Below are 15,845 nucleotides of genomic sequence, written 5' to 3'. Positions count from 1 at the left end.
CCCGATTGCTCCGGCCAGGAAGCCCTCGATATGCGGCTGGTTAGGGTCCAAGACCGGAGAGCTTGTCAGTGCTCCCCGGATTTTCCCCTTGCGTTTTGTATGGGGCATTTTCTATTTTTTAATTGTAAAATGAAAAATGCCATGGAGCTCGCTTCCTGTGCATCCTATATGGCGGCCATCTTTCCTCCAGCCACTGAAACTGGTGATTTCAATTATAGGTACATATTTTAAAATATACTGATTTCCACATATAAACAGGGTTTTATGCTAGCAAGTCAAAATTGTTTCCATGTGGAAAATATATGAATGTATAGTTTTTAAACTAGATAGGAAATGTATGCACTTTCAATGCATTGAAATACATGCTTTCAAAGGCCATTATCCTGTTTCCAAAAGTGACCGATCCAGGTCACAAGTACCTGGCAAGATTCCAAGCAATAAATAAATTCCATGCTGCTATTGTGCAGTGATAGTAGTGGCTTTTCCCTACTTGGTTAATAATAGTTTATGGACTTATCCGACAGGAACTTGCCCAAAACTTTTTTTTTAAATAAAACTATGCTATCATAACTACATCCTCCTTCTTCTGCTTTGACCTTCTATCTCAGCCTTGGGGTTTTTCCTGTCTCTTTTGGTATTTTGTTCCCTCTTCATGTTTCTTTGTGCTTTTCATGCCATACTTGGTATAGCTTTGCCCCTCTCATGCAGCCTTGGGGGCTTCATGCCATTGTTGTCGGTGCCGTTTGTCCCTCTTTTGAAGCCTTAGAGTATTCTGGTCCCTCTTGCTACAGCTTTGCTGTGATTGCCTTGGAAAATTGCCGCTACTGCTGGTAGTGTTTTGCCCCATTATGGGTCCTTGGGTTATTCATGTCATGTTTGGGGCAATATTGACATATGCTTGATGTGTTGGAGCGTCTTCACCCTACTGATAATATATGCCCACAAGTTTCATTAGAAATGATTAGAAAACCCCAGCTTGGAAGCCCAAAATAGGCTGCATTGCTTTCTTCATTAACTTTAATCTGAAATGAAAGAATGAATAAAATGAATAAACTAAACAAATGATTGTGACCTACAAAATGAATAAACAAACTGCAATGAAATTTTTCCCTTTGCACATCTCTAGTCTGCATGTTATTTATTTTTACTTTACAGCTGATTAAATACATAGATTTAATTATATCTTGAGTTTTTCCTCCAATTTTGGTTTGTAGTAGCTTAAAGTTGATGCCAGATAGAATCAAAAGCTTTTGAAAAGTCAATAAAGCCTGAAAGTATTCTCCCTGAAGAAGTGTTCTTTATATGTTTGTTGATCAGTGTTTGTAAGGTAAAGATGTGTTCAGTGGTTCTTTGTTTTGAGAGGAATCCAATGTGACTTCTGAATGGACTTTTGCTGTTAGGAATTTAAGTATTCATTTGTTGAGGATATTACAAAGCTGGTTCTACAGCAAATGGCAACATGGGAAAACTTTGTCTAATGGTATGGCAGATTTTCTATATATGGGTCATTACTAAAATGCTAACTGGCTAGTTATATTAGCTGAATAAACTTAGCAAGAATATTCAGCAGCATGGCCACACCACTAAAAATACCCATATAACTGTAAAGTTAGCCAGATAAGAATTGTGAAGTCAATATTCAAACTAAACATTTAAATGACTAACTTGGGAATTAGATAACTAACTTATGAGTTAGATGGCTAACTTGCCATTTAGATGGATAACTTGTGAGTTATCCAGTTAAATGGCTTTGAATAATAGAGATGCGCATCGGGTGCCCAATCGTTTCCGCTTTCGGTTTTGTGTAGCTGCGGGAAAAGTTTATATTCCTGTGGATTGGCATTTATTTTTTCCTATAGAATCGTTTTTGGTTTAGCCTCACTAAAGGGAGTTAGCGTGCACCCCGATCCTTCAATTTAATTATTTACAATTATTTACCAAAAAAACCCCAAACACACCCCAACCCTTCAGATCTAATTATTTACAATCCCCCACCCTCCCGACCCCCCCAAAACTTGCCTAAAGTCCCTGGTGGTCCAGCGGGGGTGCCGGGAGCGATCTCCCATTCTCGGGCTGTTGGCTGCCAGTAAACAAAATGGCACCGGTGGCCCTTTGCCCTTACCATGTGATAGGGGCTATTGGTGCCATTGGCCTGTCCCTGTCACATGGTAGGAGCAATGGATGGCCGGCGCCATCTTAAAAAGTGGCATGGGCCATCCATTGCTCCTACCATGTGACAGGGGCCGGCCAATGGCACCGATAGCCCCTGTCACATGGTAAGGGCAAAGGGACATTGTCGCCATTTTGATTTGTGGCAGCCGACGGCTTGAGAGGGGGACATAGCTCCCGGGACCCGTGCTGGACCACCAGGGACTTTAGGCAAGTTTTTGGGGGGTTGGGAGGGTAGGGGATTGTAAATAATTAGATCTGAAGGGTTGGGGTGGGTTTGGGGTTTTATTTTTTGTGTGCCCTTTCTCTCCCCCCCCCCCACCCAAAATGATAAGAAAACCACATGAAATTTCATGGGGTTTTCCTATCATTTTCGGGGACCCCCAATACATGACAAGAAAGGAAATATCATACGATATGGAAGAAAAGCCTTAGTGAATCAGGTCCTTAGCCAGATGAGTATGAATATCACCAATGATCTGGCTAAGTTAAACAGATAAGTAGCTCCTCCCCATTACACCTCCATCCCATTCACCACTTAGCCAGCTAACTACTTAGCCAGATAGGTAGTTATCTGGCTAAATGGTTGCCACCAAACAGGCCAGATATTCAGATATTACCACTTAGCTGGATAAGTCCCTAGTTATCCTGCTAACTGGCACTGAATATCGACTTCATAGCTACTTTTTTGCAGGTTTTTGTTTTATTTCACAAAGTAGGGATTTTGAGTTGCTGTTACCGAAGTCATATCAGAATTTTAATATATTTTTTGTATAGCAACTTGAAAAAGGAAATGTCCTAATTCACAGGGCTATTTTTCAAATCGCATTAATCGCATTACGGCATTATCGTGCACGATAATGGTGTAATGAGCTCTATAGCTCATTGCACATTTCGTATGCAAAATAGATATTATTATTCAAGTGGGAGGAGTTTGGGCAGGGTTTATGGAAATTGGGTTTCCTTAGAGTGCGATATAGTACCGCACATTATTGCAGGATCTATCGCGGGAAATAACTACACCTTTTTTGGTTGTGGTAACGTGGAAAAAATATTTATAGCACACGATATTGCACATTGCACAATTATCAGCAATTATCTCAAATGAAAAAAAAAACAATAGTCACTGACACACCTACCAGACCTTCCAGGCCCAATAACAACACCTGTTATTACCTGTTCCACCTTTCTTACCCCATATAGTTGTTTGCAAATGTTATTGTTACGTTATACTGGATGCCTCGTCACTCTTGCCACAGATGACAACATGTGAAACCCCAAGAATGTCAACACCAGGCAAGGCTTGTTTAAAGGCCTCCTAGGGTCATACCACCAGTGCACACAGTGCCACAGGTTCTGTGGGCTCTGGGCATGGGCCACCATCCCACACATAGGCAGCTACAGCACAGGATATACAGGGAGCAAATCTTTCCTCCATGAACATCCTTGCTGGGCATGCCAGAGGACTTTGTGGTTAGCAGGTATTGGTTCAGCTCTCATGCAATCCTGGAATTATATGAAGAGATCTGAGGGGATCTGGATCCGGTCACAGAAAGGTCCCATGCCATGCCTGGCCTCACCAAACATTTGGCTGCCCTGTATTTCATGACAAAGTGGCTCCTTCCAAATGACAGTAGGGGTCATGGGGGGGAATATCCCAAGCACTTTTCATGCTGTCTCAACCAGATCATTGAAGCAGTTACTGACTGCTTTCCTCGCTACATTAAATTTCCTCATGACAGGCAGGATTTGATGGTCTTGAAGAGAGGTTTTTATGCCTTCACACGCTTTCCCAATGTTGTTGGAGCAATTGACTGCACTCATGTGGTCATCATTCCACCTATCTGAGGGAGGAGAGATTCCACAACAGAAAATTCTTCCACTCCAATAACGTACAAGTGGTCTGCAATGCTGGAATGCGCATACTGGATGTTGTTCCCAGGTTTCTGGGAGCTGCGTACGATTCCTTTATACTTAGCTAATCAGCCATCTTTGACAATTTTGAGGCTGGCATGTACGGTGATGCTTGGCTCATAGGTAAGACACACTTTTCTTTCTGTATTCCAATGTTTACTATATGTTGCCTGCAGGGGAGGAAAGGATCAGTGGTATGACACGTGGCTGGTAGAGTTACTTATGCAGCCCATTGGCCCTAGTCATGGCTTTTTATCCCCATGCTTCATGGTGTGGCAAACTTTTACATAAACAATGCATGTGACTTTAAGATCACAGAGTAAGCAGGCGCTGTATACTTGGAAGGTTTTCATAACCTAAATGCCTCCATTTCTATCCTTCCCTTGGGTGCCATTTTAACATCCCAGGTGATTCACAAGTTTCAAATTTCCACACTAGTGCCACAGTACCTTATATGTGGTGCCTTTCAGAGATGTGAGAAAGATTGTCACACATTGTTTATGTACAAACTCACACACCTGTATTACAGTCACTATCCTGTATATGTTGGTGGCCTTCCATATTCCCTGTGTGTGGTGTCTCAATTGGTTTTTTAGGAAAGACATACCAGACATCTGTCAGGGACATTTGCATTCATACCGTGAGGTATAGAATTAGCTGGGGGTACAGGTGTGGCAACTCTTATATATCTCCTCAAGGTTGGCAAGCCACTGCATTTGCTGGGTTTTGAGGACATAGCATGAAATACTTCCAATACACACATGATGTAGTAGTTCAGAACAGCTAACTTTCTTAAATCTACATAGAGGCAGCACATATTAGGGATGTGCATTCGTTTGCGGTGAAATAGGAAATATAGACGATATTTCCTATTTCGTGAAAATGATAGGAAAACCCCACGAAATTCCGTGTGGTTTTCTTATTGTTTTCGGGAGGGGGGGGGAGAAAGGGCACATAAAAAAAAAACCAAACCCAAACCCACCCCCGCAGTGCGCAGAAGTTTCTCCCTGGTGGACCTCCAGAGCTAGTGCAACTGTTGGGCCGTGAGTTGTATGGCTGGGGATGGCACTTCCAACAGCAAGGGCAAGGGAAGTCGAAGGCATCTCCCGTATACCGTATAGAAGGGAGAACTGCCGGTGGTGGAGTGTTTATGGTGGTTGTATGAGAACTCCACCCAAGGGAGTAGGGCCACCCAATCATTCTGCAAATCTCCCACGAAGGACCGGAGGAACGTCTTCAATGTTCGGTTCGTACATTCTTCCTGGCCGTTAGCTTGGGGGTGGAAGGTGGTCGTGAAGTCTAGCTGGACCCCAAACCTTTTACAGAGTGCCCCCCAATACTTCGCCGTGAATTGAGAGCCCCTATCTGAGGCAATGTGTAGGGGAAGTCCATGAAGGCGAAAGATGTGGCGAGTGAACAGGTTCGCAAGTGCTGTGGGCAGCTTAGCAAGGGGAACAAAGTGGGCCATCTTGGAAAACCTGTCAATTGTAACCCAGATCACCGTCTTCCCTTCTGAAGCGGGTAGGTCAACGATGAAGTCCGTGGACAAGTGGGTCCACGGTTCAGTAGGAATAGGCAGTGGCTGAAGAAGGCCCCACGGGCAGCCAGTGGGAGTCTTCTGTTGGGCACAGGTTGGACAGGAGCTGACAGAGAGCTGAACATCCTTCTTAAACTGGGGCCACCAATAGAACTCCGTAATTGCTGGGTTCTAGCTACCCCCAGATGAACTGCAGTTAGGGAGTCATGGGCCCAAGAGAGTACCTTTTTCTGGAGATGGACTAGTACTACCATCTTTCCCATAGGAACCATGTCGGATGCCACGAGAAGCACCTTGGCACAATACATACTTGGGTCAAGTATGTATTGTGGTGAATTGGGAGTGTCCTCCATCTCCACTGTATGGGATAGGGCGTCCGCCCGGATGTTATTGGCTGCTGGTCTGTAGCAGAGAAGGAAGTCGAAGCGGCTAAAGAAGAGGGACAACCAAGCCTGTCGGGGATTGAGTCGTTGGGCGCGACATAAAAATTCTAGATTCTTGTGGACTGTGTACATGATCACTGGATGCTGGGCTCCCTCCAGCCACTGGTGCCATTCTTCGAAAGCCATTTTGATGGCCAGAAGTTCCTTGTCCCGTATGCCATAATTTCTTTCTGCTGGTGAGAATTTCCGTGAAAAGTAGGAACACGGCAGGGACTTGCCATTACTGGATATTTGACTCAGGACGGCTCCGACTGCCATGTTGGAGGCGTCCACTTCCACAATGAACTGGTGTTGGAGATCCGGGTGGTGGAGACATATGTCCAGAAGGAAGGCCATCTTCAGGTCTTGGAATGCCTGTACCACTGTTGCAGACCAGTTCCGGGCATCAGCCCCCTTCTTGGTAAGGGCCATAAGCGATGCTACCATCGTGGAGTAGTGTGGTAGAAATTGCTGGTAGAAATTGGTGAAGCCAAGGAAACGCTGAAGTGCCTTGACCCCCACAGGTTGAGGCCAATCCTTGATGGCCGACACTTTCTCGGGATCCATATGGAAATCTGTGGAGGACACGATATACCCAAGGAAGGGTAAGGACTCTAGCTCAAATTTACCTTTTCATGAAGAGCCGGTTTTCTCAAAGTTTCTGTAGAACCCTGCGGACCTCTCGGCGGTGTGTGTCCAAATCTTTAGAGAATATCAGTATGTCATCCAAGTAGACAATGACCGACATATGTAACATGTCTCTTAGTGCCTCGTTCATGAGGTTCTGAAAAACCGCAGGGGTGTTGCAGAGGCCGAAGGCATGACCAGGTATTCGTAGTGGCCATCCATTGTGTTGAACGCCGTCTTCCACTCATCGCCTGGCCAAATCCTGACAAGATTATATGCCCCACGGAGATCCAACTTTGTGAACACCTTGGCTCCTTTTAGATGGTCCAGTAGTTCCGGAATCAAGGGCAATGGGTAGCGGTCGCACCGGGTAATACTGTTCAGGCCACGATAATCTATGCAGGGTCGGAGGGACCTGTCCTTCTTCGCTATGAAGAAGAACCCGGCTCTAGCTGGGGAGTTGGACGGTCGGATGAACCCTCTGTCCAGGTTCTCCTGGATATAGGTAGACATAGCTCGTGTCTCCGGGAGTGACAACGGGTATACCCGTCCTCAAGGCGGCATGGTACCCGGGATCAGATTGATAGCACAGTCGAAGGGTTGTTGCTCTGGCAGGAGCTCAGCTTTCTCCTTCGAGAAGACATCCTGGTAGTCTTGATAATGTGGCGACAGTGCTAAAGGAGCAGTCAGAAGAGATATCAAAGGTCGTGGAACAGCGGTCAGACACGAGTTGAAGCATGAGGACCACCAGGAAGCTACCTGGAGAGTATCCCAACAGATTACCTGAGAGTGCTTCCGCAACCAGGGGAGCCCCAAGATGACCAGGTGCATGGATTTTTCTAAGATGAGGAACGAGATTTCCTCCACATGCAGGAGGCCCGTGCATAGCATGAGAGGTTTAGTACAAGTAGCGATAGTCCCTGGAAGAGGGTTTCCATGAATGGAAGACACCTGGACGAGGGGTCTTTGGGGTTGAACCCCAATCTGGAGCTGTTGGACTAAGTCCCTGAGGATGAAATTGCCCCCCAGCTCCGGAGTCGATCAAGTCTAAGGTCTCAAAGTCTCCCTCGGGAAGAAGTATGGTCACTGGAACAGTACATGGGGAGGCTGAAGTGCTGTTACCTAGGGTTAGCTCCCCACCAATCCCTAGGTCCAGGCGTTTCCCGGCCGCTCACCACACTGAGCAAGGAAGTGACCCTAGCCTCCATAATACAGGCACAGACCTTGGGCCCGACGTCTTCTTCTCTCCTCCTGAGAGATCGGATCTTGGCCCAACTGCATAGGTTCAGAGTCTTGATTTCCTGGAGAGGCCGAAGAAGAGGGTACTGTCCGGGAAAATGGGGTTCCGGAGTTCCCGAACCTCCGAGCCGACCTCCCCTCCCGGAAGCGGCGTTGGATGCGTCGGTCCACGCTACCCGCCAGGTCGATGAGGTTGTTCAGGTCGTCCGGGATGTCCCTGCCCGCCAGCTCGTCTTGGATTCTTGGGGAAAGACCCTCCAAAAATTGCCATGAAGGCTGTCATTTCCCCAATTCAGCTCAGCTGCTAGTGTCTGGAATTTGGTGGCATACTCGAACAGGGGCCGGTTGCCCTGACGGAGCTGAAGTAGCTCTGAGGCAGCGGTGGGCCTGCGAGGGGGCTCATCAAAAACCTGCCGGAAGGCTGCAACAAATTGTTCCAGGTTAGCTAGGCGGGAGTCCTGGCGCTCCCACAGGGATGAGGCCCATGCCAGGGATTTCCCATCCAACAACGTGATGATGTAATTGGTTTTGATCCGATCTGTGGGAAACTGAGGAGGCAGCAGATTGAACCATATGAAACACTGGTTGAGAATTCCTCGGCATAACTTGGCATCCCCAGAGTACCATGTGTGCGCCGGTAGTTGTGTGGGCGTGGACGGTCCAATGTCTGCCACAGCTACGGGTACCAGAGGGTTGAGTGTGGCAGCTCCGTCAATTCGATTTACTAGTCTCTGCACCATCGTCATCAGGCAGTCAATGCAGATCTGTTGCTGTTGCAGGCACTGTGCAATACCGGGAATGGCTTACACGCCCGTGGCTTCCGCCGGGTCCATGGCCTTGCAAACTGTTGTGGGGAGTGGACCCTTGGGCCGGCTGAGACTGATGGAGTTGCACTGTGGGAGTTGCACTGATGGAGTTGCACAGTGGGCGTCGCCGCCGGAAGGTGGCGCTGAAGAGGTGTTCCAAAGAGGACTTCACCACTGGAAACCTGAGGTCCTCCCAGGAGAAGCCTGTAGGGACCCAGGCCTCTTGGACTTAGGTGTGATCCTATGCAACCAAGGACCAGAGAAGCAGCTGAAGAAGCAGTCAACAAGAGCAGAAGAACCCAGGAGACAAGAAGAGACTTCACCCTTGAAAGTCCGCGGTTCCCCCGGGAGGAGCCCTTGAGGACCCAGGCCGCTGGGACTTAGGAGAGGCCTCTGGGCATGAAGAACCGGTTACCTGCAGAAGAGATGAAGACTGAAGCCGAAGTCAACGGACGAAGCCGGGTCGGAGCCAGAAGTCAGAAGTTAGAAGCCAAAACCAGGAACGGAAGCTGAAGCCGGAGTCAGAGAATGAAGCAGGGTCAGGAGCCAGAATTCAGAAGTCAGAAGCCAAAACCACGAATGGAAGCAGAAGCCAGAGTCGGTGAACAAAGCAGGGTCAGACGTCAGGAGACGAAGACAAACAGGAATCCAAAGCAGCAACTATCAACTCAGAAGAGTGAACCTCGTTGCAAGGCGAGGTCTAGCTGTGGCTGCCAGGTTTAAATAACCCGGCAGCATTTGATGTCATCGATGGGGCTGTCCTCCCTCTCCCGCGCTGGCCCCTTTAAATCTAGTGCCTCAGCGCGCGTGCGCGCCTAGGGGGTGGGGCCAGCGGCGGAAGGTTGGCGGCGTCTCCCTCACAGAGGGAATGCCACAGGAGGCCACGTTTCAGGCCTGGACAGCCAGAGCAGGGTTCCTGTGGCCCGGCCTGGCCGCGAAGTAAGTGAAGGTCCCGGGGCCCGGCCCAGGACCGTAACACAGACATAGATGTGGTGTGGCCATATCTACAGTGCAATGCCTGGTACAGGCCTTACCACATACTGTAGGCGCTTCACTAGTAAATTAGACTAACAAGCCATGCCACACCTCTCTGTACTTGCTGAGTGCTGTAACTGAGTGACAGCTGTTGTGACAAGTAGGGAGGAGTAGTGAGGTACTACAGTGTGGTGCACAATGTACACAGGGAAATAGCACAGGGTGTATAGGGCTAATACAGGGAGCAGAAACTTCCAAAGACTGAATGTCATCCCTGTAGTGGGGAGCCTTTGGGATCTGAATGCTACCTGTAAGATAAGCCTTATCCTACATGTATTATATGGACCCCCAAACTTTACATAAGAAATTGAAGGTCTTGCAAAATGCTGTTAGGAGGCAGACTTTGCATTTTAATAATTTGTCTAGATGATAATGATTGTCTTCTCTTATCTCGTTTTGGCATTATTTGAATCAGATTTTGTCTATTCCATTAAAATCATTATCTCCTATTTATTGGATTTATTACTTGCCACCTAGTCAAAGGATAATTTGGGAGTAGAAACTGCTGGGCCATTTAGACTCTCTACTTGGGTAACATCAAGCTAGGTTGAGAGAACATTGCACAAATCTCATCTTTGGGTGAGTTTCCTCTCTCCATAGGTCATCAAATCTTCACAAGAGAGCACTGTTCTGTTTGTACGTCTCACTTTGAATGTCAAGGTGGCCCCTAACCCCCTACACTAATACCTAAACCTCACTTCGAGTTACTAGGTAGGCCTCCCATAGAGATATAAATACCTATCTAGGGTGAGAGCATTATGGCTAGTCTTTCTCTCACTCCAGGAGCTGTAAAACAGCTTTAACACTACTGAAAAATGTGTAGCTAAAGCCATGCAAAGGACTTCACAAAATGGTAAACCTGCCCCAAACTCCTCCTCTTTTTCGGATTTGCATCGCACCATATGTTATGGGGTGATCACATGCATTAAAGGCATTTTCACATGTATTAAGCCCTTAACGCATGTGAAAAAGCCTTAGCGCATTTTGATAAATGACCCTGTTAGGTTTTAAAGTTATCCTGCCTTGTGTAGCCAGATACATTTTTACTTAACCGGGCATCTTCAAAGATATCCTGTTAAGTAGCATTGTCAGTGTCACCCCCCCAAAAAAATGAATAAATGAAAGGACTCACGGCTTAAATGTGAGCCTTCCCCACTTTAGATCTAAAAAGCCCTGTTGGGCCCAGTGCCTCTCAGCCCCAAAACATGAATGATCCCCATCTTCCTCCCCACCCCAATAATCTTTCCCCAATTTGATTAAAAATGTTCCAATCAATACCCCCCTGTACTTTCATTCCCCCCTCCCTCACAGTCACATCAGAAACAGGCTTACCCCTCCCCCACCCCAGACTTCCCCATCCAACCCCTCCAATGACCAAAACCCATCCCAGCCAGGAGCAAGGGTCTTCACTCACCCACTCCCGGCAGTGCTGGAAGAGTAAACCATGTTCAATATAGTAAGTTATATAGTAAGTTTAATATTACATGCAATCACAGTATCTATAGACTAATGAGGAGCTCACTGTTCCTGTGCAGACAGGTTCATTAGACTCTTTTCAATTGACCTTGAAATATAGGGCAGGTGAGTTCTGAAAGACTAAATGCAGTAGTTTGGTTGAAAAATAGCATTCTGTAGCAGAACTACTGCTTTTACTCTACAAAAAATAAAAGAAAGGTTTTTGGGGTGGTTTTTATTAGGGATGTGCAGAGGGACGGCATACGTTGCATTCGGTATTCGTATTCATCGGGGGCAGATACGTTGCATTCGGCAAGGGGGGCCCCCGATACGTTCATGCGTTCATTCTTATTCGTTTCCCAGCTAAAATTGAATTAACTACCCTCCACCACCCTCCTGACTCCCCCCCCCCAAAACTTACCAAAACTCCATGGTGGTCCAGCGGGGGGTCCGGGAGCCATCTCCTGCACTCACGCCGTCGGCTGCCAGTATTCAAAATGGCACCGATAGCCTTTGCCCTTACTATGTCACAGGGGCTACAGAACTGCAATGTGAGGGAGAGACCCGATCGGAAACCCCCCCCCCCCCCCCGACGTCACCAGGGGCAGCTCCGACCATTGAAAGGTGCCCTGCCACCGGCGCCCTCGAACTGGCAGCCCACCCACCACCTTTGGGCGCCCTGCGGCACTTCTCCATCGCCATGGGAACAGAAGAGAAGAAAAATATATCACCTGAAACTGAAAAAGGAAAACACAGAACTGCAAGGTGAGGGAGAGACCCGATCTGAAGCCCCCCCCCCATGTCATCAGGGGCAGCTCTGACCATTGAAAGGCGCTCTGCCACCAGGAGCCGCGCAGCAAAGGGGCGTGACAAAGGGGCCCTCCCCTTAGTGCAACCTATAGTGCAAATGCCAGTTAATATCTTTGCAATTGAATATCTCTCCTTTGTGTAATATGCTTCCTGTTATCCCTTTTTGCTCAATTGTTAAAAATCCTGCATTTTGAGCTTTTGTAAACCGTTGTGATGGCTTTTTCCGAATGATGGTATATAAAACTCATTAAATAAATAATATTGCACAAACTGTGACTTTTATAAAAACTAAAGTTATATATCTCCTTTTTTCAAGTGATCTACTATACATTTTAACATGTGTGTGACAGTGTTACTCTTATAGGCCTTAGACTTTTGATTAAAAGTCAAGAGTAGTATTCAGATTTGTTCAGAATGCATTAATGTGCTCCATTAGTGAGTAATAATGGCAAATAATATGCACTGTTATGGTTGTGTGGAGATTAATGTTAGCAATCTATAAACTATATGGCAGGAGCTGCACAGTTTATAAAATACCACATATTTCTGCTCCAAAAGTACATGCATATGTTTCAGCACACACAAATATTTCCAATGCAAGAAAATTCATACTTTCTCTTCCTATTTTATAGAGATATGCACATATATTTTAGGTGCATAAGAAAAATATAACATGTGCGTGTATTAACCCCAATGTATATGCAGAGGTAGGTATTTTATAAAGTATGCATGAATAATGTTTTGAAAATACTTGTGCATACTTGAAATCACCAGTTCATCAAAACCTCTGCCAATTCACACAGTCTGTCTCCAGTTCATCTAGTCCCTCTAATACAAGGGTGACCAATTCCAGTCCTCGAGAGCCACAAACAGGCCAGATTTTCAGGATATCCCACAATGAATATACAAGAGATAGATGGAGTCTGTACATGCAAACCTATCTCACGCATATGCATTGTGGGATATCCTGAAAACCCGGCCTGCTTGTGGCTCTCAAGGACCAGAGTTGGCCAGGTGAGTTGGCTCATACTGAAACCCACCAGTTCACCCAGACCCAAAAACTGCCGACAACAGACATGTCTGATTTTACTTATGCAAGTCAAATAGCAGGTATAAAAATGTACAAAAAAGTGTGGTAATGCATACGTATATATCTCTTATAAAAACAGTAACTACCGCACACACTACTGAACCCCATCTCAAAATGCCTATAGCCTTCCACTTTTTTCCCTGGTATGTATACGCAAAATGGAAAGTGTGTGCGTATATAGAAGCACATATATACGTAGATGTTACTTGCATGCATATATGCCACCTTTACACATAAACCCCATTGAAAATTAATTCCTTACTATTAATTTTATCATTACCTAGTTTACAGTCCTATTATTGTTCTCCAGCCACCATCTAGGAAGGTTCCTTAATGACCATGTTGACACATAATGTATTTATGTTTGCCTTGAGTTTTCTGACCTATTTGCTGGTCCCATCAAAAGATCCCCTCATTCTGACAGGTAATGCTGCTCATGCACTAATAATATATCTTGCTATCGGAGCCTACCATTGTCACAGATTATTCCCTTGGTCTTGCACAACCTACTGACATTTCTCTGGTTTGACTGTCAGGAGATGGATACTTGCAGGAAAAGAGCAGTTTTATTTCGGACATTAAGGTTCATGTTGCAAAAGTTTCAGATCCCTCTTAGAGATACCAGTACCACCCCAGTAAGGTACATGGCGCTTTACTGTAGGGTAGCCCAATCCCTCAGGACTACCAATAAGCTGCTTTCCCCAACAGTACCTTGTTGTAGATTTAAATGCCTAACCAAAAAGCTGCAGGCATCTCTGTTTCCAGGTGACTTCTTCCTGCCTCTCTGTCTCCTTCCTTCTCCCCGTCTACAGGCAGAGCTTAAGAGACAGGCTGATTACATTGCACTCTAAATCAGTTTCACTTTCTCCCATTTGCCTGGCTGCTGGCTGGCTTCTGTTGAATTCTCTGCTCAGGATCTCAGGACTAAATTTCCCAGCAGCTTTGTGCTTCCTGTATTGTCTGGTTTATGGTGCCCTAGCCAACTCTTACTCATTTTTCTCACTCTTTGTGAAACAGCGCTTCCCGTGGATCTGCCATCAGAGCTCCTTTTATCTTCTGGAGTTTCTAGTTGTCCTCTCATTCCAATCAGCTTCCGTGTGTGTGATGCCTCAGCTTGATCACAACCACCTACTCTATCACTGTGTTTAAAGTGTTATTCTTGCTAAGAGGTATGTGTGGATCTTACAGTGGAGTGATTGTTACCAATTTAATGGAACATTACTGATTAGCAGAGCCAGTACAGAGTCTGCTGGCCTACCTCTATCCAAACTTTGTTACAAATGAATGAATTTCAGAACGTTTCTTGAATGCCTAGTGGCTGGCACTCTGCCAGTGTCTTCAGTGACTGGAAATGTAGCCTTCTTTCTCCTTTTCATAAAGTAATCAGAAAAAAGAAGGCTGACCTTGACAAGAAGATCTGCAAAGCTTTTCAATTGCGGGAATGCTATAAACCAAATAAAAACAATGTGTTCTTTATTATTAATATTATTGTTATTATTATAGACTTGTACCTATGCCGAATTTTACCAAAATAAAACATTATATCATCCAACACAAAAAAAACAAGTTTCATAATGAGATTTTAAGGACATTGGATTTTCTCTGTAATGTTCTTCCTGAGAGACACAAGCTGATGGATGTTAAAGGTGATGTTATAGCAAGTAGCATTATATGAATTTCAGGGAACATGTTTTATTATTATTTTATTTAGATATCTATGTACTAACCTTTGCTGTGTTTAACACACATGCTAAAAATATCCCAGTGTACAAAGGGACTGCCAGCACGATAAACACTACGAACCCTGGCACATTATGTTTAGTGCAGCCACATGAGCAAAACATGTAAAAGTCAAGGTAATGAGCAATTTCCAAAGGTGTGGTAAATTTAGTGAAAGCATTTTGCCCGAGCTAATACACCACCACTTGCGGAAAATTAGTTAACCCTGCAGCCAGTATAAACTTAAGCATTAAAACTGTGCACTCAAATTCAGCACACAGTTTCTTAATACATACACTTCAAAAAAATGTTATTCCTACTACAATAATCTAATGGTATGCTAATGCATTGGGAGTTTTAAAATGTGCACTAACCCAAAAATGTGTATAGCAATATGTTTAGTAAGCATAAAAGTATAATTTATGCATATCAGTCTGAAGATCAGTGGATCTATAAATCAGTGGATTGTTTGAGCTTGTATGAGAAAGTTGTTTATAGTAGTTAAATGAGCTCTTTGAAATTCAAATATTGTCTACTCTACTTATTTACTTTCATCTTGTCCTCCCCTCGCCCAAGCACCTCATCGTCTGTTTTTCTTATATAGATTGTGTAAGGTTTACTCCTATCCCTTACCAGGTTTTCTGTCCTTTTTGATTAATAATAGGTACTTGTAGGTTTTTTTTTTTAGAACATCCCTAGAAGGGTCCTTCTCCAAAGGCTGGGATTGGTCATCTTGGCCCTATATATTGGGGCTGAGTATGTGCAGAAAGCAGAAGGTGTTGGAGCTGATGCTGTAAGGAGAGATTTTTGGCAGTGATCCCTGGCTAGGCCCCCTGGCATGGAGAAGAAAAGAAAGAGGCTGACTTTTTGGAAAGAATATTTTTCTCGATTCTGTTTTTGGACTTGATCCCAGTTTCAGAAGGGACCCCCCCCCCCTCCCCACACACACACCTGAGAGAAAGAGAGTCTGGGTGCTTTGCTTGCCCTGCATCTGCCCAGAGCAGTTTTGAGAGGATCAGTTT

The 15,845-nt window shown here is 45.4% G+C and overlaps 1 long non-coding RNA gene across 1 annotated transcript; it reads right to left on the bottom strand.

The window, feature by feature from the left end:
- Positions 1–665: 665 nt before the first annotated feature.
- Positions 666–14,211, bottom strand: LOC115096140. Its single transcript, XR_003857992.1, has 2 exons — positions 13,385–14,211; positions 666–1,022 (listed from the first exon to the last, which is right to left on the bottom strand). It is a non-coding gene; the product is annotated as an uncharacterized LOC115096140 (long non-coding RNA).
- Between the last annotated feature and the right edge of the window lie 1,634 nt (positions 14,212–15,845).

This window comes from Rhinatrema bivittatum, chromosome 7 (assembly GCF_901001135.1).
Source record: "Rhinatrema bivittatum chromosome 7, aRhiBiv1.1, whole genome shotgun sequence".
In the NCBI taxonomy this organism is placed as follows: domain Eukaryota; kingdom Metazoa; phylum Chordata; class Amphibia; order Gymnophiona; family Rhinatrematidae; genus Rhinatrema; species Rhinatrema bivittatum.
Note: the sequence above shows the minus strand (reverse complement) of the source record. Positions and strands in the feature narration are given on the sequence as shown.